At 47.3% G+C, this 22,459-nt stretch overlaps 1 protein-coding gene across 2 annotated transcripts in view; it reads right to left on the bottom strand.

Moving 5' to 3' along the window:
* The window catches only part of UXS1 (UDP-glucuronate decarboxylase 1), a 148,372-nt gene that overhangs the window by 124,980 nt on the left and 933 nt on the right, over nucleotides 1-22,459 (bottom strand). The gene's annotated exons all lie outside the window — the stretch shown is intronic.

Here is a 22,459-nt window from a genome sequence, read left to right as displayed (position 1 = left end):
GCTCTTACACAAAGGCGGACCCTCCATGGTGGCACTTTTCAAAGCCGTCCGAACAGTGGCACATCCACCTCGTTTGGGGGAACACGGGCTCTCGGAGCCCTGAGCTGCCGTGGAAGTCTGACCACCTCGAGGCTGAACAGGTCACCCGCAGGCACTCGCAGCCAGTCCTAGCCGAGCCCGAACTCAGGGGCCACACTTGCCATGAAGAAGCCACCAGGAGAGGATCCTCCAGGCCCACCTGTTTTGAGACTTCCCAACCAAAGTCCCAGACATCAAGAAACAAGCAGTCCTCTCCATTTCAGCTTCCTACCCAGAGATCCATGCACTTAAAAATGCCTGCTGGTGTATACTACCGTTTTGAAGTAGTTAAGCAGCAAGACTTAACCAAAACCCAAACACAGTCAGGTATGCCTCACCTTTAATCTGATGTTCAGATGTTCCCGCGGCAGCCCTCAAATCAGCCCAGGACATGGGGCCCCAGTCCTCCCCACCTGCTGGGGGCACATGAACCCTCCTCCACAAAGGCGCGGCTGTGCACATACTCACTGCCTGGGTAAAAAGCAGGGGTCAAGGTCCTGGTTTGGAAATCCTACCTCCCCAACCAACCAGGCTGCCTGCCTCCCCCCTTGAACACGACATTCAAGATGCACCCTTGCTCACCTCTGACGAACATTGCCAACTCTAGTATCCTAACAGAGCAAATATCTGAGTCACCTGGATAAACTTCTAGGAGGTATAACTGAAATGTTTTTCAAATCAGATAATATGCATTATTCTTATAATAAGAAAAGCATTATAAGTTGCTTAAATGGATCAGAAAGGTCAAATTAGAAGATATTATTCTGTATTTAATTCTTTTCTTTTGAATATATGTTTTTATTGATTTGAGAGAGCAAGAGAGGGAAGGGAGAGAGGGGAGAAAAACATTAGTGAGAGATCAATCAGCTGTCTCTTGCACGCCCCCTTCTGGAGATCGAGCCTGCAACCCAGGCATGTGCCCTGGCCAGGAACTGAACCAGCCACCTCTTGGTGCAAGGGATGGTGCTTAAGCAACTAAGCCACACAGGCCATGGCTGTTTCTTTGTTTTGTTTTGACTTTTATCAGGGGAGACAAAGCAGTCCCCCACTACCACAAATTACAGTCCAGTTTCCCACATTTGGGGAAATCGCAGGGGTCAGCACATCTGGAGTGCAAAGGACAAGTCTCGCCCTGGGAAAACCACCTTCTGATCATGTATCTTCCCCTGCCAGGTAAGTATGTTTTGTTTTGAAAGTAATTTTTTCCCCCCAGAAAGGAAGGGAGAGGGAGAGAGGGATAGAAGGATTAATGATGAGAAACACTGATCGGCTGCCTCCTGCACATCCCCTACTGGGGATCGAGCCTGGGGGCATGTACCCTGAACCAGTGACCTCCTGGTTCATGGATTAACACTCAACCACTGAGCCACACCAGCCGGGCAGGGACCCTGTCTGTTTTTAATTCTTCAAATAAGAAAGGGAGAAATGCAAGAGGAGGGACCTCTCTCTCTCCAGTTCCCACTACAAGAATGAGGTGCTAGAAGGGCAGGCATCATGATCCACTAAAGAGGAGCTGTCACTGAAGGGGATCCTGGCCCACTCCCCAGCCTGAAGGGGCCCAGCCAATGCCGTGAGCTCCCTGACCAACCAACCCTGTGTTTTGTCCTAAGTGGTGACACAGGATGAAAAGTGTCCCAGACATAAAGGCCATTAGGGATAGCCGAGCAGCCTCCAGTAACGAGGACTTACCTAATACAATCACACCAACATTCCCACGGGAAAATGCCTGCCCCAAGATGCTCCTCGTGCTACAATGTGCTTAAAAATGCAAGGAGCTGTGGACTTTGTAAGTGACATCTGGTCCTTTTTGTCTTTACACATAAGAACGTCAACGTTGAGTGACAAGGGAAACTTAAAAGAATACACATAGTATAATCAATTTTTTTGCTTTTTAAAACTATGTACGTACTTAAAATTTAAAACCACATGCACAGAAAGTCCGGGAGACATGAGGCATACGCTTCCATACTTTTGTATTACTTTCATGTTTGCAATTCACAGAAAGAAAGTTTGAAGTACAGTTTTAAGGTCTGTGAGGACGTGGATTTGGCTGTCCAGCCAGGGAGGTCAGTATATGGGACCTATTAAAATCCCCCAAACTGGTAGTTAGCGAAGCCTGAGGAATCCTAAACTGTTTACTCAACTACCATCTCAAGACAACCCAACACCCTGCTTTAAAAACCAGAGAAGAGAACTCCCTTCCTCAGGGACCCTGCAGGTGGGCAGGACAGATGGCTATTCCACCCAGAGCCCCAGAGGATGTCCCTGCAGCAGTAGCAGCAGTGGCAGCAGCTGGCAACGGCCAGGGCTCCTGAACCAAACTCAGGGTGGGGCCCAGCCATTTGGGTTTCCACAAGCACTCCAGGATTCACCTACCACCTAGATCCTCTGCATACACAGCCCACATTTGTTCTCCCGCGCTCCAATCCTAAGACACGCCATGTTTTGTTAAGACAACAGTTACAACAATGTCAGAATAAGCCCCCTCCAGACACTCTAGTCACACACTTCTAGATGCCCTCTTCCCGGGGCACTGCCCTCCCCCTCCTGCCCAGGCAGCTGGCAGTCCGTTATGCTTCTTCCTTCTACATGTCCCGTCAGCTCCTGTCCTCCCATCCCTGGGCCAGCCCCTCGTCCAGGCTCAGGACCCAACCACCTCCACCACTGCTCTCCCATTCCTGCCCATCTCCATGTGGGCAGTTCTCTCTCTCATCAGACGATGTGCCCTGAAAGCTGCTGTCCTTGTCATTTTCTTGATCAAGACTTCCTTCCAAGTTATCCAAACTACTTTGACTCCTCACTCCAATTATCAAAAAATCTTGCACACACACTCCACATATACACTGAGTGGCCATATTATTATGACCATCAGTACTTTGTTGGGCCACCTTTTGCCTTCAATACTGCGGCAATTCTTCTTGGCATTGACTCCACGAGATGTTGAAAGGTGATGTGAGGAATCTGACACCATGCCTGATGAAGAGCACTGTCCAGTTCTGTGAGATTTGATGGTTGTGGAACCAGCTGCCTGATGGCTCTTTTAACTTCGTCCCGCAAATGCTCAATTGGATTGAGATCTGGTGATTGTGGGGGTCACCTAAGCAAGGTAAAGTCTCCCTCATGTTCTTGAAACCACTCCTGCACAATACGAGCACCGTGGCATGGCGCATTGTCTTGTTGGAAGAAGCCATCTCCACTGGGATACGCCATCAACATGATAGGATGAACTTGATGAGCAACGATACTTAGGTATGTTGTGCTATTCAGACATTGTTCCACACAAATTAAAGGGCCCAAATCATGCCAGGAAAACATGCCCTCCACCATAACACTGCCCCACCAGTTTGAAGGGTTGTACTCATGCATGTGAGGTGCATGCTTTCGTGCTGTTTCCGCGATATTCTCACTCTGCCATCTGCATGATGCAACTGGAAACGTGATTCATTGGACCACATGACTTTTTTCCATTGCTAGACTGTCCAATCCTTGTGTTCCTGTGCGAATTGGAGATGTTTTATCTTGGTAACTGCACACAGCAAAGGTGTTTGAACTGGCCTTCGGCTTCCATATCCCATATGATGCAGTGTACGGCTAGTTTGCCTCCAAACGTCAGGTGGTCATAATAATCTGGCCACTCAGTGCATATGTATGTACCACTGTATTATGTTCGTTATAAAACAAAGGTAGAAAATTTAAAAGGATGAGGTTAAAAAATGTGTGTGTGTGTGTGTGTGCATACATGTAAGTTCTGGAATATATATGGGGGTCTCATGGGGCACACTCTCCCCACCCCAACCCCCCTCACCTGTTTCCATGCCTCCATCACCTGCAGTAAGCTGACACCACAGCTCTGAGCACAACCATCCCCACCCAGCCTTCCCAACCCACTGAATGGCTTGGGCTTCTTATATCCTATTTGTGCTTCCCGGTTGTGAAATAACCAGCAACTGACAACTGACGGTCCATCTCTAATGGGAAGCATGGCGGCGCTGACATAAAGTCTGTTCAGGCTGATGCCTGGGAGATGGGCTGGGCATGCTTAGGAGCAGGGACTCTGTGTTCCAAAGCCCTGGCATCACCCCGGTATCCGACGTTCTCTGCTCCTCAGCACCCCCGGGCACCAGGCCCAGCAGGACTGTCCCAGGCTCCTCAACCCAGGATCCTGCACAGGACAGCCTAGTGATGCTTCCTGCTGCCCCTTGAGCCTCATCTCCCTGACTCACTGCCCCCGTGGTCTTCCGAGCACTAAACCCCACCTGATGTCTGAGTGTGCCTCCCATGCTCCAACTTCAAACCCTAGTCTTGCTCCTCCCCTTTTCATAAAGGCCCTTCCCCCATCTCTCCCAGTCGGTTGGCTTTGTTCTGCTGCCTGCGTGGGCCTTGCCACCCCTCAGGTGCCCTCTCTGACCCTTCCTCAGTACTACCGCGAAGCCTCCACCTGCTTCTGTCTCTGCCTCCAGACTGAGGTCAGGGTCCCTGTCCCATTCACGGGTACCTACTCTGCAAGATGATGAACACTGCCGCAGGATGAAAAGTACAACAAAACGCCCACACAACCGACCTTGGGAACCTAATACAGTCTTTAAGATAAAGCTTTAAAATTCTAAATATTGAGCTATATCCTTAAGGAGTTTCACTCTTACTCACGAAAGCTGTAAAAACAACAGTTTGAAGGAAGAGATCTCTCCACTGGGAGCCCTCCCCTAGGCAGAGCCTGCCTCTCAACTGGACATGGAGTGATACCATCTACCACCGAGTTCAAGCAACCAGTTAGGTGAATGGGGTAGATCTCTGCATTCAAAGACTATCTCCACATGCGAAGTGAAAAAGCAAATCACAGAACAATCAATGATATTAAACCATTTACATTTTAAAAGAACCTAAACATACTTTATAAACACCTAATGCAAAGGAAACTATCTAGTGATTCATACATACAGACTAGTGTCCACCAGCAACTAATGGGAAGAGAACGGGGTTAGCTGGAAGGGGGAAGAGGAGAGAGAGGGATCTTCCAAATGTTTCTATATTGTTTGGATGTTGAAATTATGAATTAAACTAGGCCCCCAAAAGGCATAAAGTATCAATACCCATGGTACCTTTTATACAAACTGTAAACTACCCTTAACCACCAAATACCTTGGTTTCCAGGTTCTTCAACTCAACCCAGCATTCAGAGGCAGCAATGGTGTGGAAGAAAGCTACCTATGTGATCTACCTTCTGCACATGACAATTATGAAACTGCATCTTACAGCTGGAATTAAGATACCTCTGTCCTCGCCCTAATTGGTTTGGCTCAGTGGATAGAGCGTCGGCCTGCGGACTCAAGGATCCCGGGTTCAATTCCAATCAAGGGCATGTACCTTGGTTGCAGGCACATCCCCAGTGGGGAGTGTGCAGGAGGCAGCTGATCGATGTTTCTCTCTCATCGATGTTTCTGACTCTCTATCCTTCTCCCTTCCTCTCTGTGGAAAATCAATAAAATATATTTTAAAAAAAGATACCTCTGTCCTCAAACCTTCACCGGAGGAAATCACGGCTGCCTCCTCCCAGCAGGACAACAGTGAATCTGTAAACAGGTTCCACTCAAAGATATTCTCAAGATTCTACTGCACAGCATTACAATTTAAGTAAACATTCCAAAGGCTCTTAGCCTGAAATACTGAACATCATCAAATTTGGAGACATGAGTCAAAAGAGATAGAAAGAAAAATGCCAGCTCTAGCCAATTTGGCTCAGTGGATAGAGCGTCAGCGTGCAGACTGAAGGGTCCCAGGTTCAATTCTGGTCAAGGGCATATACCCAGGTTGTGGGCTCAATCCCCAGTACAGGGCGTGCAGAAGGCAGCCAATTGATGATTCTCTCTCTCATCATTGATGTTTCTATCTCTCTCTCTTCCTCTCTCAAATCAATTCAATAAAAATGTATTTTTAAAAAATGCCAGAGACCTCTTGAGATACAGAACATAAAATGCACTTTGAGTCTTCAAATTACTAGAGACAAATACAAATGAGAGGAGGAAGACTCTTCTTTCTCCCTTTCCCTCCTCCCCATGCAATTTCACAAATGGCAACAGATGCCTGGCCTGATAGAGTAGAAACAGTTGCTACATTATTAATTAGTTCTTCTGCATTTTTCCACTTCAACATGTAAAGACTCAAAATAAGGAAATGTGGCAGTATTTTCTGTCATAGAAATGAATGCATCTCCTAGTTTTCTGATGAAAAGAACAAATTTGTGAAAGAAAAAGAGCAACAAAGAGGAAACCCGTTCACAGACTTTCCAGCATCAAGGAGGGCTGCTGCCCGGAGTGATGGAAGCAGCGGCTTTCCCACCTCATCTCAGCCCTCTGTGCAGACACAGGGACACCGCCTCCTGGGTGAGCAGAAGGCCGGAGGCAGTGGGCTGCCAGTCCCCAGCACAGAGCAGGCCACTCAACAAACATCTGCTGCTGCCGTCCACGAATCTGCTGGAAACCACTGACAGCAACAGCTCCACTGAAAACACTTCCTTTCCAGCTACTTCCATGACCCCGTCAACTCAGGTTGATACGGGTGGATGAGTCTATCTTTAGAATGCCTAAGGCAAAGCAAGCCAGGGGGGAAGTAAAACAGCAACACCCCCCTAGCTAAGAAGAAAAAGTGAATCCAGGCTCCTCACCACAGCTTCTAAGTACAGGGAGAAGCTACCACGCAGCCAAACCCAGAGTGTGAAGGCAGGACATAACATGCAAAGTTATATTAGCTTTTGGGGGAAAGTAGGACATTATGATTAAAAACAATATGGGAAAAATATGTACATATAAGAATTCATGCAAAAGGCAAAGCAAAAAATTTTTTAAAATAAATACAACTTTGGGGTTAATTTTGCAGTTTGCAGTTGAAAAGTTTCATTCATAATATATTTGCTATTGGATCTTTATTTAGAATGCTAAAAAGAAACTTGATAGAAATGAACTTCACAGCCCTAGCTGGTTTGGTTCAGTGGATAAAACGTCAGCCTGCGGACCAAAGGGTCCCGAGTTCGATTCTGGTCAAGGACATGTACGTTGGTTGCAGGCTCCTCCCCGGCCCGGGTACAGGAGGCAACCAATCGATGTGTTTCTCTCACATAGATATTTTTCTCTGTCTTTTCCTCTCTCATCTACTTTCCCAAAAAATCAATGGAAAAAATATCCTCGGATGAGGATTAACAACAACAAAAGAAACAGAAATGAACTTCACAATACATGTACCAAACCAATGTGAAAGAAATTATAAAAACACTAGAGGCCCGGTGCACATATTCATGCACGGGTGGGGTCCGGCCAGCCCGCCCCAATCGGGGCCAATCAGGCTAGGTCAGCCAGGGGAGGGGACCCGGGAGGTGGGCTGGCCGGCCCTGCCCCCGATGGGTGGGATGATCAGGGGTGCAGCTGGCCAGGCGGAGGGACTGCAGGCGGTTGGCTGGCCCTGCCCCCTGGTCAAACTGCCAGTTGAGGGGACAATTTGCATATTAGCCTTTTATTATATAGGATGACTGAGGGCCAAAAAGAAAGATCTCACTAAATTAGGAGACAGCACTATTTCTGTAGGGGAAGGCATGTGCTAAAATTATGAGGATTGTGATTTTACTGTTATCTTCTCTACACTTTACTATCTAGTTTTTTCATATTGGGAACATTATTTTCCTATTTCCGATTATTTCATACTTTTTAAATGGGAGCTTTTAAACAATGTTTTAAGTTTGCCTTTTCATTTCCTATTTAAAAGGGAGAGGGGAGGCAATGTGGGAGGGATCTAGGAAAGCCATCACCAAACCACAGTCCCCACCCATCTACAGCATACCACACGAGTGACCAGGGCACTGAGCACTCCGGGCTGGTGCCCCACCTGTGGCATGGCCATCCACAGAGACAGAATACGTGCAATGGCTGACTTAAATCAGGCCTGGAAATGCCAGCCTTCTGCCCACAGCTATTACCAGAGATGGCAGAGTCCAGGAGAGTGCAAGGACAGGGGGACGAGAATGAGGGGACAAGTACAGAGGCGGGGTGTGCAAGAGAGGAAAGGTGAAGGAGCAGGTGAGGAGGATGGGTGGAGTGTGTGTGCATGGGGAGGGGTGAGAGAGGAGGGGGAAATGGGAGGAGATGGAAGTGGAAGGTATTGGAGCAGGTGGAGGAGCAAGAGAGGGAGCAGGTAGTGGTTGAGGTGCTCCTGCAAGAAAGGTGGGAGAGAAAGAGGAGAAGCTGGAGGAGGGGGAGTGAGTGGAAAGTGAGTGGAAAGGGGCATGGGTTACAGGTGAGGTGGAATATGAGAAAGAACAGGTGGTAGTGTGAGAAGGGAAAAGGTGACTGTAAGTGAGCAGGTGCAAAGGGGTTGGGAATGAGGGGGACAGGTGCTTTGGGAGGCCTCTGGGGGAGGCAGTCAGCTGTGCGGGCGTGGGGGAGGGGGATAGCAAGATGGACCAGGCCTGTGAGCCAGGAAGGTACACAGGCGCTTGTGACAGGTGCAGGTGCTATAGCAGGTGGAGGTACAAAACACTCCCACTTGGCAAGACAGGGCCCTGCAGACTCAGCACCCTGGACTGGACAGGGTGCTACCGCTGGGCCTGAGGCATGAGCCTTCCAACCATCCAAGCTGGGGTATTGGGTCTGTGGGGTCTTCAAGACAGACAACTGGCCGGGGCCCACCGGGCCATCTCCCCATTAGCCACACCAGTCATCCAATATTATGTCCATTGAATGCCAACCTAGGACCAGCATGTTCTGTTTGCAGTTTCTGAAAGTACTATAATAATGTTCAAAGATATTAAGAATAAAATCCCCAAATCGCACCACACAAAAATATGGTTTTCATTTTCTGGGAAATTCGGACTCATTCTGAAGAAGACTACTATGAAGGCACTGGAGTGTTTTCTCTTGTTGTTTTAGTTCACTTCTTTACTTCGGTTAGAGCAATCGAAAAGCTGACCAAGAAGTCAAACTGATGGTGTGATTACCTTGAAGTTCAGTTCTTGCCCTTCCAAATGAAGGGGAGATAAGGAAGCCTCGGCCCATCCTCTGAGGAGCACCCACTCCTACTGCCCTCCCGGCCTGAGAACAGGCCCGCCCTCGCAGGGACTTTATGACACCCACACCTGCAATCACCTTTCTTCCCAGGTGGCTCATCAACTGAAGCTATGACCTATTTAGAGCAATTATTTTAATTTCTGATAGTATTTTTTTAAGTATTGCTACCTACAAGGTATGAGAACATGAGATTTTCATTTTATAAGCAAAAACATGAAACAGCAAAGTTAGACGACTTATCCAAAGTCGTTCTCATCAGAGGTTTATTACTCCTCATTGAATCAAGTTTATGTCGGGTCAGTCTTCAAGTTCTACCTTTAAGGACCCAAATGATCCTGCTCCTTGTACCCTGTCACCTCTGTGCCTATGGTCATGCTAACACCCTGGCCTTCACCTCCACTGTCCAAACCGTATCCATCCCCTGAATACTGACTCCCAGATCTGAGGGCCTCCGCACTCCTTCACAGTCCCTGGTCTCATTTCTCTCATTGAATACCTTGATCAGTTTCTTAAAAACTACACGGCAATAGTAAAGCTGTTGAAAATAAAAATTCCCCAGTCCTAAAATCTGTTTCTATTCTCACAATACTTCTGACACCAAATATGTGAGCTTTTTCACACCAACAACCACTTTCCCAACTTTCTAGACCCCAACTGGGTGTCCAATAATTCAATCCAGTTATGACACCTACAGCCTGGAGTTAGCACCAGACCCCACAGGTTAAAGGCCCAGCCCTACAAGACTGCCCCCACTTCAGACTCCAATCACAAGTCCCAGGGGCTACCTACACTTCTGACAAATCATCTATACATCAGGGGTTTCCAGACTCCCTCCTTGGATTCCATAACTTGCCAGAACAGCTCACATAACTCAGGAAGCGTTTATTAAGACACTAGAGGCCCGGTGCATGAAATTCGTGCACGGAGTGGGGTTGTCCCTCAGCCCAGCCTGTACCCTCTCCAATATGGGACCCCTCAAGGGATGTCCGACTGCCCGTTTAGGCCCGATCCTGGGATCGGGCCTAAACGGGCAGTCGGACATCCCTCTCACAATCCAGGACTGCTGGCTCCCAACTGCTTGCCTGCCTGCCTTCCTGATTGCCCCTAACCGCTTCTGCCTGCCAGCCTGATCACCCCCTAACCACTCTGCTGCCAGCCTGTTTGCCCCCAACTTCCCTCCTCTGCCGGCCTGGTCACCCCTAACTGCCCTCTCCTGCTGGGTTGATCACCTCCAACTGCCCTCCCTTGCAGGCCTGGTCCTTCTCAACTGCCCTCCCTTGCAGGCCGGGTGCCTCCCAACTGCCCTCTCCTGCTGGCCATCTTGTGGTGGCCATCTTGTATCCACATGGGGGCAGGATCTTTGACCACATGGGGGCAGCTATATTGTGTGTTGCAGTGATGATCAATCTGCACATTACTCTTTTATTAGATAGGATAGAGGCCTGGTACAGGGGTGGGGGCCAGCTGGTTTGCCCTGAAGGGCGTCCTGGATCAGGTGGGGGTTCCCTTGGGGCATGGGGCGGCCTGTGGTGGTTTGCAGGCCGGCCATGCCCCCTGGCAACCCAAGCGGAGGCCCTGGTATCTGGAATTTATTTTCCTTCTACAATTGAAACTTTGTAGCCTGGAGCGGAGCCAAGCCTGGGGCTCCCTCCGAGGCCGAGGCCGGCAGCCATTTGTGTTGGGGTTATAATTGAAACTTTGTTGCCTTAAGCGGGTGGGCCCGGCCAGGGTGTGCAGAAAGCTTTGCTTCCCCTGTTGCCGGCGGCAACCCTGGCCTGCTCTCTCAAGCTCCATTCTGCCGCCATTTGTTTGAATTTGTTTACCTTCTATAATTGAAACTTTGTAGCTTGAGTGGAGGCTTAGGCCTGGCAAGGGCAGGCAGAAAGCTTGGCTTCCTCTGTTACCTAGGAAACCTTGCTCTCTGTGGCTGTAGCCATCTTGGTTTGGGTTAATTTGCATGCTCACTCTGATTGGATGGTGGGCGTGTTGGAGGTATGGTCAATTTGCATATTTGTCTATTATTAGGTAGGATTGGCATATTGTAAAGGATACAGGTCGGGAATAGCCAAATGGAAGAGATGCATAGGGCACTGTATAGGGAAGGGACTGGGGCTTCCATGCCCTGAAGACAGCATAGGAACTTGGGCCCAGAAATGGAAAATACCAGGTGGCCAGGAAGCCAAGTTAAAACCAGGTGGTCAGAAGGAACTTGGGAGAAGCTGACAGCAAAAATGTCACCACTCCTCCAATCCCCACTCGAAAACAGAGGTAGCTGATTTTCTCTCCTCCTAACTGCTTAAACCAGTGGTCTGCAAACTCATTAGTCAACAGAGCGGCAAACCGCAGCTCGCGAGCTGCATGTGATTCGCGAGCCACATGTGATTTAAGAGCTGCAGTTTGCCGACCACTGGCTTAAACCACTGACCCACATGCACAGTATATCAGGGTTTGACCACTATTCTACCTTTCTAGGGTGCAGTAAGGAGCAGCGGGTCATTGTGCCCCAACAGAACAGATTTGAAGATAGTTACCAGGCAGCTGGAAAAGAAAGTCACCAAGCCTGAGATGGAAAATTCCACCAGCCTCTTTTTCAAAAAGCCTGCCTTTTTGTGCAAGCCCAGTTTGTCCCCAGCTTGTAAAAGCAGCCAAGCAGAGCCAGCCCCAAGCCAGTTCAGAGGACCTTTCCTCCGTGCTGCCTCCGTGTTCATGCACAAGCCTAATAAAACTGCTGGGAAGCTTCTCTGGGGTTTCCTCTCAATTTCTACTTGGGGAACCCAAGAACCCTAACACCAGTAACACCCTCTCCAGGTGCACCAGCCTCACAGCCCCACTGCATGTCCACCAACTGGGAAGCTCAACGAATCTCTCTGTTCGTGAGTTTTTCACAGCGCTCCATCTCCATCCGGTCCTCTCCAGGAGGCCCGTGGGGGGGGGGGGGGGGCTGAAAGTGCCCACTGTCTCAAGCACAGGTTGGTCTTTCTTGTGATCAGCCCCATCCTGGGGCTGTCCAGGGGCCCCACCCTAAGTCACTTCACTGGCAAACACTCATGTGGGACTGACAGAGGGTTCATCTGAGTAACAAAGCCACTCCTATCACTCAGGAAATCCCAAGGTTTTAAAAACTCTGTGCCAGGAATAGGGGACAAAGACCAAATATACTTTCCCTGTATACCATACCAGACATGAGCAAATAGTTGCAATTTATTTCACAAAGGGCGGTTAACATCCCCAATATATAAAGCACTCTTAAAAATAAGGGGGAAAGATGGAAAACCCAATCAGAAAGTGGGCAAAAACATGAACAGTTCTCAGAAAAAGACAAATTAACAGGGTTCAACATTTGAAAAAAAGCTTAAGGATCATCAATAAGAGAAACGCATGTTAAAGCAAGGAGATGCCACTTCTCAGACTGGTGAAAATGCTGACCTTGGCCAATACAGACTGTTGGACAGCTGGGAGGAAATAGCCGTATTGCATCGCTGGTGGCAGCACCTGCAGGAGTGAATGCACTGCAGCACTATTTGCAATAGCAAAACATTTCAAAGAACTTAAATGCCTTCCAGGGAGGCTGGTCACACACCTGCAGGGCACGCGCGCGCACACACACACAAACACGCACACACACACATGCACAGGCACAGGCACGCAAACGCGCACACACAAACATGCACACGCACACGCGTGCATACACACAGGAGTATTACGAGCTGGAGAACAGAACAAAGGTGATCTGCAGCTACCCATCGACATGGGGTGCTTTCCTGGAAATACTGACGCAGAAAAGAAAAAATAGGTAAGGCAGTCTAGGTAGTATGTGCATTATACACACAGACTAATGCCTGTATTTGCAAAAGGAAACCCTGGATGGGTAACATAGACCAATAAAAATGGGAACAGAGTGGAGAAACTAGAGATTGCAGCAAGAGGCGTCTGACTGGAACTTTGATATAGTCTGACTTTTCAATCATGTACTGGCATAACTCAGAGATACTGTGGATTTGGCTCCAGACCACCGCATAGTATCACAATTAGGCAAGTCATAATCTTTTTCCTGGGGCAGGTCTTGCCTTCAATTTGTAAAAAATGCAACATCTGTGAAGCACAATAAAGCGAGATATGAGGTATACATATAAATGGATGATACACTGTTAACCATCAGGGGGAAAAAAGGAAAACTTGAAATTGAACACAAACAGAAAAAAATGAACCTAGCTTGTATAAGGCATAAAAAAAAATATTTCAGGTAGCTTTGGAACACAATACTTTAAACCACACATCCTTAGTGGGATACATTCTAAGGACAAAAAGAAATCCTGAATTTCCTGAAGTTTGCTGTTGGTAGTGGTACTGACTAGTAATTCTGAACTGGTTTTGTCGGCATGGTAGGTAGTATAGAGCAAATGAGGCTGAATTTTCATTGCTGTCAGAAGATTTTCATTGTGGGGGGAGGAAATAGTAATACAGAGTGAGGGAAGGGAAGGGAAAACCTTGTGTTAGGATTTAAATTGGGGGCATCAGCATAAGCTCATGATTGGAAAAATATTGTCATTTCTTGGCTCTGTCCTCTCAAGAGCTGGAAGCCATGATCCCTCAGTAGCAAAGGACACACCAGTACTCAGACCCTGATTTTTAAACACGTTCCGCACTGAAAATCAGGGCTCCTTGGACAAACAATGGATTCCAGGTTTGGGGCATGGAAAGAACAAGATGAGCCTGAAGCATCTGAAGATACTAGTTAAGTGCTCAAAGACTAAAATTCCCAAGCGACTTAAATAAAAGGGTGGGGGAGTGGGAGGGGCATGCCGGCATGCGCACCAAAGGGTCGTGGGTTCAATTCCGGTCAAGGGCACATACCTGGTGTCTCTCTCACATCACTGTTTCTGTCTCTCCCCCTCCCCTCTTCTTTCCACTCTCTCTGAAAATCAATGGAAATATCCTTGGGTGAGGATTTTTTTTTTTAATTTTTAAAGGCGGGGGGGGGGGGAGGGTCCTAGGTGGTTTGGCTCAGTGGATAGAGCAACAGCCCATGGAATGAAGGCTCTCAGCTTCGATTCTGGTCAAGGGCACATATCTCAGTTGCAGGCTCGAACTGGTACATGTGCAGGAGGCAACCAATCCATGTGTCCCTCTCACATCGATGTTTCTGTGTGTCTCTCCCCTCCCTTCCACTCTCTCTAAAAAAAATCAATGGAAAAATATCCTCAGGTGAGGATTAACACACAAAAAAAGTCGGGGTGTAAACTGATTGGTGCCCCCACCCACACCCAATTCTAATTCCTAGACCTGGAACTATGACCTTACCAAAAAGATGATCCTAGATCAGCGATTTTCAACCTTCTTCATCTCATGGAGCTCATAAACTAATTACTGAAATTCCGCAGCACACCAAAAAATACATTTTTTGCAGACCTGACCAAAAAAAATAGGTATAATTTTGATTCATTCACACCAGATGGCTACTGTTGTGTTGCCTGATGTCATATTTTTATTTGACAATCTAAGGAAAAGAGATCAGTGTCCCTAACTAAACAGTCAGGTACTGCATGTTCTAAAGGCACACTGGTTGAAAATCACTCTCCTCAATTACCCACTCAGGAGGCCCCAAATCCAGGGACAAGTGTCCTTACAAGGGATGAAGGAGAGATATGACAGTCAGAAAAGCAGGAGGCATTGTGACCCAGAGGATGTACCCACAGCTAAACAGCAGGAGCCTGAAGGGGCGTGAGGAGGGAGATGGCCCTATGGACCCCTGAATCAGACCGTGGCCTCCTGAACTAGGAGAGAATCCATTTCTCCTTCTAACAACCACCTTGTCTGTGGCAACTTGTTACAGCAGTCGCAGGAAACTAATAGAGAAGAGGAAGCACAAGTTGTCCTTTTCTTTTCAGAAGAACGCCAGGCTACAAACAGGATTCAGAGAATGAGAAAACCAGCATTTTGTAATCCCCCGTATGAAAACCAATGCAGGAAAGGGCTGTCAACGGACACTGAACACACTGGCTGGAGAACCAGAGAAGTTCTGAACGTGCCCACGACCACCCGGACTGTGTACTGGGGAAACGTGCCTTTACAATGAAGTGATGTGGTGGCCCTTCCAGGCACCTAACAAGGGGACAACTCTGATGTAATGCAAACCAGCAAGCATTATTATAAAAAACTAGAGGCCCAGTGCACGAAATTCGTGCAGTCAGGGTTGTGTGTCCCTCAGCCCAGCCTGCACCCTCTCCAATCTGGGACCCCTCAAGGGATGCCCGACTGCCCGTTTATGCCTGATCTCGGTGGGATCAGGCCTAAACAGGCAATTGGGCAGCCCTCTCACAATCCAGGACTGCTGGCTCCCAACTGCTCGCCTGCCTCCCTTCCTGATTGCCCCTAACCGCTTCTGCCTGCCAGCCTGATCACCCCTAACCACTCCCCTGCCAGCCTGATTGATGCCTAACTGCTCTCCCCTGCAGGACTGGGTCCCCCCCAACTGCCCTTCCCTGCAGGACCAGTCGCCCCCAACTTTCCTCCTTTGCTGGCCTGGTCACCCCTAACTGCCCTCCCATGCAGGCTTGATCGCCCCCAACTGCCCTCCCTTGCAGGTTTGGTCCCTCCCAACTGCCCTACCCTGCTGGCCATCTTGTGGTGGCCATCTTGTATCCACATGGGGGCAGCCATCGTGTGTGTTGGAGTGATGGTCAATTTGCATATTACTCTTTTATTAGATAGGATAGAGGCCTGGTGTATGGGTGGGGGCTGGCTGGTTTGCCCTGAAGGGTGTCCCGGATCAGGGTGGGGGTTCCCTTGGGGTGTTGGGCGGCCTGGGTGAGGGGCCTGTGGTGGTTTGCAGTCTGGCCATGCCCCCCGGCAACCCAAGTGGAGGCCCTGGTATCTGGGATTTATTTATCTTCTATAATTGAAACTTTGTAGCCTTGAGTGGAGGCCAGGGCAGGCAGGAAGCTTGGCTTCCTCCATCACCAGGGGCAACCTAAGCCTCCTGCTCTCTCCAGCTCAGTGGCTGCTGCCATTTTTGTTGGGATTTACTTATCTTCTATAATTGAAACTTTGTAGCCTTGAACAGAGGCCAGGGCCGGCCAGGGCGGGTGGGAAGCTTGGCTTCCTCCTGCTTGTTCCAGCTCTGTGGCCCCCACCATATTTGTTGGATTAATTTGAATACTTATTCCTGATTGGCTGGTGGGCGTGTCTGGTGGGCATAGCGGAGGTATGGTCAATTTGCATGTTTCTCTTTTATTAGATAGGATGTTTGCGGAAAGCCCTGGCCTGTGTGGCTCAGCTAAACACCAAGAGGTCACGTTTAATTCCCAGTCAGAGCTCATACCCAGGTTGTGGGTCCGATTCTTGGTCAGGGTGCGTGCAGGAAGCAACTGATCGATGTTTTTCTCTCACATCAATGTTTCTCTACCATCTCTCTCTCTCCCCACTTCCTCTCTCTCTAAAATAAACTTTTTAAAAATGCTTTTTTAAAAGTTTAACTGAATTTAATCATAAGAAATGAATAAACCCAGAATGTGGGACTTGTTTTAAAAGGTAAATGTCATGAGAAATAAGGGAAAGTTAGAGACATAACAGCCAAATGCAATGTGGGAACCTTAACTGGATTTTGTTTTTCAAACAAAAACAGAAAAGGCTATAAAAGACATTTATATACAACTGGAGAAAATTCAAATATAGACTGTATATTAGATATTTATGTTAATTTTTAGAGAATGGTAAAAGGTGATGAGATTATAGAGAAAATGCTTTTGGCCTTGGGAGATTACAGTAAAGTATTTAAAGGTGAAATATCATTATGTCTGCAAACATTTCAACGAAAAAAATATAAAAACAGAGAAGAACCAATGTGGAAAAAAAATTGAACTGGTAAATCTAGGCAGACGATTCCTTGGGTGCTTGCTGAATTACTCTTTCAGTAGACAATACATAGGGAAATTCTTAAAGTAAAATGTTGAGGGTTCAAACAATTTCCAGGTTGCCCCTCCCAGATCCCCAGGAGGGTTGGAAGGAAGGACAGGCTCTGCGGAGGCTGGCTGAGTGGGAAACACCAGCTACACTACAGTCCGCCTGTCCTTCCCTCTGTCCTCCCTGGAGGCTGCTGGCATCAGGTGTCTAACTCGCTTCGTCTCCTTCCTGGCAGCAAGCCAGTAAATGTTTGCTGAGTGAATTTAGGAGAGACTGATTAGATGGCAAAACTACTCCAATGGAAGTCCCAACTCAGAGAAGTTTGCATTACCATAAATGCAAAGCTAACACACATAAATCATGCTTTTATATGGTTCTCAGGGCTTAATTTTGTGTCTTTTCTGAAAATTTCAGTGGAATAACAGTGACATGTGTAGAATAATAGAAAGGTATCATAAATACAATGTCATTACAACCAAATCCGTGATACACTATAAATTAGATGAATATTACTAGGTATCACAACTCCAGTTTCCAAGATGTAAAGATGAAAAAAAAAGATAATGACTCCTAAACTCCATTAAAATGTCAATGTGGACAGGAAGAGGGGAATAAAATGTTGCTGGGAGATGAAAGAGGATCGCTGAAGGCAGAGGAATTAAGAGAACGAGAGACCGGTAGTGGGAAAGGCCAAGTTATACCTTAGAACAGCGATTTTCAACCCCGTGTGCCACAAGACTTTTTAAATCATGTAATATCTGATTATTTAGTCGGAGGGTACTGACCTCTTTTCCCTTAAAATGTCAAATAAAAAAATGACAAAAGCCAATACAACAGCTGTCCAGGTGCAAATGAATCAAAATTATACCCTTTTCCCCCCATCAGATCTGCAAAACATATTATTTTTTGGTGTGCCACAGAATTTTAGTAACTAGTTTACATGGGCCACGAGAGGAAAAAGGTTGAGAATCGCTGCTTTGAAAGAGTTGAGAATGATCATGCCTGGTGCACGTGGACATGGGGTGACAATGCAGCTAAGGCAGAAAATTTAACTTTCAAATCTGTCTAAACTGCAGCATGAGTCCTTCGGCAGAAGGTAGGCATTTCCATCTCAGGAAAGGGCAGACAGGAGGTCTCAGACTGGGGAGCCCAAGTCCGCCAGGCCTCCCTGTCCTGCAGGGCATGGGACAGCCTCGTCACCACAGCTCAGAGGACAGTCCCATGGTCCTCAGGTTGTGAGGCTTTGCCAGTTCTAGTGACATGGCTTACAGTCAAGGGGCAGCTCAGGGCTCCCCATCTGCCCGAGTCCTCGGCTCAAACGCTAGCAGACGCCTCGGGAAACCAGAAAGCTGAGGAAAGCCTGGAACGAGAAAGGGAGAAGCGACCTGGGAGAAAGAAACTCTTCAGTGAGAAGAAAACTGAACGAACAAAACTATCACAGAGAGAATACAACCACAAAGACATTTAGTTTTTTTAAAAAACTAAGAGAAAACAAAGACATTTAATTTTTTAAAAAAATTCAGACAACATAAAAGATAGCAAAAATTTTAAATCACTAGAAGAGTTAGAATACAAAGATAAGGAAGTTTCCTAAAAACAGAGCAAAACTTATTTAAAAAGGAGAAAATTGTAAATTAAAGGACTAGACCAGTCAATTCTGCATCAGCACTATAACATCCCAGAAAGATAAAATGGAGGGAAGGAAATAACCAGAGTAACTCAAGAAAACTTCCAGAACTGAAGAATTCGAGTTTCTAGACTGCTCAAAGTACCAGCACCCTGTGCGCAAGGCTCCCAGGAGGCCACGGCGGGTCTGTCAGGGCAGGCTGTGCCCAGCTGCTGCGACAACCAGCCCAGGACCCTCAGAGGCTCGGAACAACAGAGAGGGGTTCTTTGGGTTGATTCACACTGAGGGAGTGGGGCGAGGGGCTCGGCACACTGAGCACCGTCACCTGGAACGCTGGAGAAACTTGCCTTCCCAACTGCTGGCCCAGAAGTGAAGTGGGCACCACCCAGCCCTGGGCACGGTGATTACACGAGGCCACCAAACTCCAGCAGTGAGGAAAGGCCAGGGGTCAGAGATCTGGAAATATGTGGTGACGGGCAAAAAGGTCCTGCAATCCTCCAGAAAAACATGCAAATCCCACAGAAAGGGACCGGCCTGACACTCCTCGTCCACACGAGAAGCCCAGAAAGGAATGGAACAATGCCTGTAAAGTCCTGCAGGAACCCTTTTCTAGAATTAAGTCTCCAAAAGCTCATCCTGAGCATATCTGTGAAGTAAGTGACATCAGGAAAAGGAAGTCAGGAGACAGGAAATGTGTGATGGGCAGAGCACGGCTGAAGGCTGGGCCCTTCTTTAGGAAGAGGCCCTGCTGCTTCTGAGCATCCTGCAGGAAGACACAAGCAACCAACAAAGCGTTTGGAGTTGAAGCAGCAGTAGCACCTCAAAAGCAAAGTAATTGAAAAAAAAACAAAAAACACCAAAAACCATTAGCTCCAAGGAAAGTAAAAAGTACAGCATGACTCACTATGAATGGCTTTCAGTCACACACATGAATGTTAAATGTTGATCTCCCCAAAATCCCACCACACCTACATGGGGAGGGGGGGGGCAGGGGGTAATGAGCATGGAAGCACAGAAAAAGAAGGTAAACAATCACCTTTCAAACAAGAAAGTCACGAGGTAATAAATATCTACAAATGAAAACTCAAGAGGCAGAGCATTCCATGGCACAAAGAGAAATACCAAAATAATCAGCTAGAAGCCAAGTGCTTGCCTCTGCGGAGGGGAAAGTAGTGGCAGGGAACTCTGTTTTGCCTAACGCCTGTAGAGGCTATTTGACTTTTTAAACTATGTGCATGTTTAAAAAAAGAAAGAAAAAAAAAAGTAACTAGAGCTGAGTCTCTGCCAAGAGAGCTACCTCGTAGGCGGACCAGATTTTCAAACAGTCACACGTCAGAGCTCTTCCAATGCCCTAATAGCACTGATCTAAATGCCACAAGGGCTGAAACATGTAAGACACAATCCCTGTCCTCAAGGGCTGGTAAGCTATTAAGAAAACATAAGCCTGGAAAAGAATGCCAAGTGCAATCAAGTGGGCATATGCTCACCACCCTGAGCATGGCAGAGAGTTATGTGGTAGCAAGAAGGGAGCCTGGGCCCCGGGAGGCACTAAGGACTGAGGAAAGGGGAGGCAAAAGCCAGAAGAGGTGGAGTGAGAAAGAGGAGAACCTGAGGGAGGAACAGGGAGAGCATTTCTAGAAGGGAGCTGGCTAACAGGAACAACCATGTTGTAATTTGGGAGTATGGACAGTTTTGTCAACACAGGTGAGATTTTACTCATAATGGGCTGATAAAATTATTAATAAGAAAAAGTAGACACTAAAAATCACAGAAGTCACTGTTAACTTGAGACATTTTCAGTGTCCTTCAACACTCTCAGTAGCTCTGTAATACTCTTCCTGCAGTGTCTCAGCTATACCATCCCGGCTCTTTAGTACCACTGCCTCTGCCCTCGTCTTAAACCCCCCACAGCTAAATTCGCCCACTTCTCAGCTCTTCAGTGAGAAGAAAACTGAACAAACAAGACTATCACAAAGAGAATACAACCACAAAGACATTTACCGTATTTTCCCGCGTATAAGACGACTGGGCGTATAAGATTTTCTGGGTTAAAAAGTCATCTTATATGCCGGAAAATACGATAATCCAATATATCTAATCCATTATATCTAATCCCATCAATATAGTCCAATATACCGTGTTTTCTGGCGTATAAAATGACTTTTTAAAGCAGGAAAATCTTATACGCCCAGTCGTCTTATACGCCAGAAAGTACGGTAGTTTTTTTAAAAAACTAAGAGAAAACAAAGACATTTAGTTTTTTAAAAAATTCAGACAACATAAAAGAACTCTTATAAGTGAAAGATAGCAAAAATTTTAAATCACTAGAAGAGTTAGAATACAAAGATAAGGAAGTTTCCTAAAAACAGAGCAAAACTTAAGCCGGCACAGGCCTCTCCCAGGCTTGCCTGCTCAGGCCCATCTGGTGGGACAGCCTCATCGCCGTACTTCATTTCCGCACGCCAAAGCCACTACCCTGCTTTACATTCCCAGAACACTCCCTGCGCTTGGCTGCCACAGGACCTCTGCACATGCTGTTCCTTCTGGCACACATTTCCTTCTTCACCTCCCTATTCATCCTACACATCCTTCAACTCTCAGCTCAAGCCTCAGTTCCTCAGTGAAACAAACACCCTTGGTTGCTCTGACTCAAAAGTCTCTGTCATAAACTCTTACGCATTCCTTTCCTTCTACCACTTTATATCTAATTTATGGCCATCTCACCTACTAGGCCAATAGTTCTCAGTGGGTCCCCAAACCACAGCCAGGGCTTCCCAGTGAAGCTATTAGATATGCAAATTTTCAGTCCACACCCCAGACCTATAGAATCAGGAACTTGAGGAAGGAGGCAGCAACTAGTGTTTTGCAAACCTTCCCGACCACTCAGATGCACACTGGAGTCTGCGACCCACTGCCCTACCCTCCATGCCTGCAAAGCCTGGGTGCTCTGCCCTCCTTAGTGACCCTTGCCACCAAGCACAGGAAGGAGGTGGTAGGATTCCCTGGTTGAATGAATGGTGGGTACCTTTCCATGCCTCTCCTGGATCCCCTGCCCTATTAATTCTAAACCCCGCTGTCTAACTTTGGAAACCCCCATAATCAACAGGAGCCTGTCACAGAGAGGCTCTAGGCCCCAGCTCCCTGGCCTTTCTAGGTTCAAAACTTGGCTCTCCACAGCTTATCATCTGTGTGACCATCCATACATTTTCCTAATTTATCTTGGCCTTCATTTCCTCACTTCTAAAATGGGAGTAATTATGTGCCTACTTCCCAGTGCTGTTGAAATAATTAATGAGACAATGAGAGAGACTCATGCCTGTACACACAAGGTAAGCCCTAAGCAAATTTTGGTATTATTATGGTTCTCAAAACAATAATTATGCAACTTTAAGTGGTCTTTCCCTTGGGTCCTAGCTTTCTTAAAATTGTCCACACACTTCCTCCCTGGCAAACTACTACATCTAACACCCTCCTTGCTTAGCAACCAGAAGCCCTTGCGGGAGCGTCCTCAGCCCCACCTCCCGCCCAGCTGGGCTCCACTAGACAGGCTGGGTCTTCCCAGTGCTCGACCTACGTCACTTTCTGGAGTCCCCTCTCACCTCCGGAACCAGAGCTTGGAAAGTAGTTAGCAGGTGGTTTCATTTCAGTGTGTCTGGTGGCCAGGATTGAAACGGAACTCACACTGGGTGGCATTTCTGGCCCACTTTTGGTATTTGATAAAGTACTAATAGCAATGATTAAAATATATTCCCACCGAACTGATCTTAAATTAAAAAACAAAAACGAAAAACGGTTTCAGCCT

Source organism: Cnephaeus nilssonii, assembly GCF_951640355.1.
Source record: "Cnephaeus nilssonii genome assembly, chromosome: 15".
In the NCBI taxonomy this organism is placed as follows: Eukaryota; Metazoa; Chordata; class Mammalia; order Chiroptera; family Vespertilionidae; genus Cnephaeus; species Cnephaeus nilssonii.
Note: the sequence above shows the minus strand (reverse complement) of the source record. Positions and strands in the feature narration are given on the sequence as shown.